This window comes from Lathyrus oleraceus, chromosome 5, assembly GCF_024323335.1.
Source record: "Lathyrus oleraceus cultivar Zhongwan6 chromosome 5, CAAS_Psat_ZW6_1.0, whole genome shotgun sequence".
Classification (NCBI taxonomy): domain Eukaryota; kingdom Viridiplantae; phylum Streptophyta; class Magnoliopsida; order Fabales; family Fabaceae; genus Lathyrus; species Lathyrus oleraceus.
The window spans coordinates 569,071,289-569,075,239 of NC_066583.1; the positions used below are offsets into that span (position 1 = coordinate 569,071,289).

The 3,951-nt window shown below is 41.0% G+C and overlaps 1 non-coding gene across 1 annotated transcript; it reads left to right on the top strand.

Moving 5' to 3' along the window:
- Positions 1 to 2,708: 2,708 nt before the first annotated feature.
- LOC127090243 (small nucleolar RNA R71) lies at positions 2,709 to 2,815 on the top strand. The gene has a single exon (XR_007791769.1). It is a non-coding gene; the product is annotated as a small nucleolar RNA R71 (small nucleolar RNA).
- Positions 2,816 to 3,951: the final 1,136 nt, after the last annotated feature.

Below are 3,951 nucleotides of genomic sequence, written 5' to 3' on the forward strand. Positions count from 1 at the left end.
CCATGAAATAGCATTTCTCCCAGTTTAAAACAAGGTTTACTTTCACGCATCTTTCGAGTACCATTTCAAGGTTTGATAGACATCCTTCAAAACTCTGTCCACAAACAGAAAAATCGTCCATAAAGACTTCCATGATGTCGTCTATAAAATCGGCGAAGATTGCCATCATGCATCTTTGAAATGTTGCGGGAGCGTTGTATAATCCAAATGGCATTCGTCGATAAGCGAATGTACCATAAGGGCATGTGAAGGTAGTCTTTTCTTGGTCGTCAGGATGGATTGGGATTTGAAAGAATCCTGAATAACCGTCTAGATAGCAAAAGTGAGAATGCTTAGCCAATCGTTCAAGCATTTGGTCAATGAAGGGTAGAGGGAAATGATCTTTCCGAGTGGCTTTGTTTAGTTTTCTATAGTCGATGCACATTCTACTTCCGATCACAACTCTTTGGGCTATAGATTCGCCCTTCTCGTTCTTAACGACTGTAACACCCCCTTTCTTGGGTACTACATGAACAGGGCTAACCCATTGACTATCGGAGATCGGGTATATGATTCCAGCATCTAGTAGCTTCTTTACTTCATCCTTGACTACCGTACTTAGGATTGTGTTGATCCTTCTCTGGTGTTCTCTAGAGGTTTTACAATCTTCCTCCAGCATAATGCGATGCATACAAATAGAAGGACTTATTCCTTTTAGATCGGCGATGTTATATCCTAACGTAGTTGGATATTTTCTTAGGACATCTAGTAATTTCTCATTTTCCATCTGTCCCAAGTCAGCGTTGACTATTACTGGTCTTTTCAGTTCAGTGTCTAGGAATTGTATCTTAGGTTCTTTGGTAGTGCTTTTAATTCCAATTCAGTTTCTTTGGGCATGGCATGTGGTTAGGTGTAAGTGCTAAGCATTCGCTTAGACTTTCGTTTTGGTATGGTTCATGCCAATTATCGTCTTCAAAGATTTGAGGGATTTGGATTTTCATTATATCAGAGTATGTGGTTTCTTGCATCTCCATCTCTCTCACGCACTCATCTATGACATCAAGTAGATAACATGTATCGTCTATAGCTGGCGCTTGTAAGAATTGGGTCAAGATGAATTCAACCTTTTCCTCTCCAACTTCGAATGACAGCTTACCTCTCTTTACGTCTATTATGGCTCCGGCGGTAGCCAAGAATGGCCTTTCTAGTATGATAGGTGTACTGGCATCTTCTTTGATGTGCATGATTATGAAGTCTGTAGGAATGTAGATTTGTCTTACACGTACGGGGACATTCTCTAGTATACCGACAGGATATTTGATTGAGCGGTCAACTAATTGAACAAGCATCTTGGTTGGGCTTAATTCTCCCATACTGAGCCTTTTACAGATGGTTAAGGGCATTACACTAATGTTGGCTCCTAGATCGCATAGAGCTTTGTCTATGACGAATTTTCCAATGACACAGGGTATGGAAAAACTACCTGGGTCTTTTAGTTTGGGAGGCATGTTATTCTGGATTATTGCGCTACACTCGGCAGTAAGTGTAATGTTTCGTTATCCTCAATCTTTTTCTTATTGGATAGGATTTCCTTAAGAAATTTGGCATAGGAGGGCATTTGTGTGATGGCTTCTGTAAAGGGCATCGTAATGTTTAGTTGCTTCAGAAGTTCAATAAATTCCCTAAATTGACTCGCAGTTTTAGAACTTGTGAGTCTTTGAGGATACGAAATAGGTGGTTTATAAGGAGGCGGAGGCACATAAGGTTTCTCTTTCTCTTCGGCCTCTCGGGTTTTATCTTCTATTTCCTTTGGTTCATTCACCTGCTCAGTTGAGGTTTTGTCTGGTTTTTGGTACATGGCAGGGTTTTGGAGTCTTGGATCTACGGGTCCGTCTATTTCTTTTCCACTCCTCAGTATAACGGAATTTGCATGTCCTTTTGGATTAGGTTGCGGCTGTCCAGGAAATGTTCCAGCTGGAGCGGCTGTAGATGCTTGATGTTGAGCCACTTGTGAAATCTGTGTTTCAAGCATTTTATTGTGGGTGGCTAAGGCGTCTACTTTGCTCGCTAGTTGTTTAAGTTGCTCGCTAGTATGTATGTTTTGGTTCAAGAAGTCTTTGTTCGTCTGAGCTTGGGTAGCTATGAAGCTTTCCATCATTAATTTGAGATTTGACTTCCTAGGCATGTTAGGAGCATTATTAGCTGGCTTTTGATATCCAGGCGGAACAGCTGGTGCTTGGCCAGGTGCGTACAGGGCGTTGTTATTCTTATACGAGAAATTAGGATGGTTTTTCCAACCTGGGTTGTAGGTATTCGAATAGGGATTTCCCTGTGCGTAATTTACTTGATCGGTTGGGACTCATGCTAATATTTGACATTCTTGTGCAATGTGTCCAGGGTTTCCACATAACTCACAGTTTGGAGTTACAGCAGCCACGGTGGCTGTGGGTGGTATGGTCAAGTTGTCTAATTTTTGAACAAGGGCATCTACCTTTGCATGAACATGGTCAAGGCTACTGATTTCGTACATTCCACCCTTTGTCTGGGACTTTTCTACTGGAGTTCTTTCACCTCCCCATTGGCAATGGTTTTGGGCCATGTTTTCAATGAGTTGATAGGCTTCGTTGTATGGCTTGTCCATAAGTGCACCGCCTGCGGCAGCGTCTACTGTCAGTCTTGTGTTATATAGAAGCCCATTGTAAAATGTGTGAATGATCACCCAATCTTCGAGACCATGATGTGAACATATCCTCATCATATCCTTGTATCTCTCCCACGCTTCGTAGAGAGATTCTACATCTTTTTGCCTGAATCCGTTGATTTGAGCTCTCAGCATAGCAGTTTTGCTCGGCGGAAAATATCGGGATAAGAAAACGTTCTTCAGTTCTTCCCATGTTGTAACGGAGTTGGAGGGCAAGGATTGCAACCAAGCCCAAGCTCTGTCTCTTAGTGAGAAAGAAAAGAGGCGCAGTCTTATCGCATCTTGAGATACACCATTCACCTTTATAATGTTTGCGTACTGCACAAACTTGGTCAGGTGTTCATTAGGATTGTCCGTAGGATTTCCAGCAAATTGATGTTGTTGGACGGCTGATAATAGTGAGGGTTTCAGCTCGAAATCATTTTGATTGATAGCGGGGGCAACAATGTTGTTGTGAGGTTCTTGTTGGGACGGGGTAGCGTAGAATTTAAGAGGACGATTATGTGGTCCTTCTTCAGCCATGGTTGGTTTTTCTTCTGGTTTAGGAGGAGAGAAGATATCGGGAATATCATACTTTTGTTGATATTCTTGCATTCGGCGTCTTACGTATAAGAAACGCTCTAATTCTTGGACTGGTGGTGCTAAGTTATCGCCTTGTGAGCGAGTACTTGGCATACAATCGGGGAAATAAGGGAGAGTAAATTAGTTTTTATTTTTACCTTAGTCTATACCGTGCAACGAAAGAATCGCACTATTCGACTAAAACAGGTCCCCGACAACGGCGCCAAAAACTTGATGCTAGTCATGACTATATATAAAATATAGTCTATCGGGTACTTGACTGCAAGTGCACAGTCCAGTCGCTTAAGTTTTAAAAGATATCCATCCCACAGGGACCTATGGTCAAACTAGTGTTACTAACGTCACTATGTTTAGCTAAGGGAATGATTAGTAGAAGTTCGAGTGCAGAATATTAAATCTAAGGGAAATTTAGTTTTAAGAAAGAATTGATGGAAGGAATCAGTATGCAACGCATTAATTGTCAAGGATTCGATAAGTCACCGGTGAATAGTTTAAATGTCAAATATCTCTCAGTAGAAAATATTTATTTAAAAAGCTTTATCTCACACTCTCATGATTGTTGATTCGACCTATAACTTTAAGTCAGAATGTACGATCTCGCTGTCTCATTTGAAATTAAAATTACTTTTTGAAAATAAATAAGTTCTAATTGCTTTTAAAGTGCTCTCTCTGTTTTTAAACTCAATGCC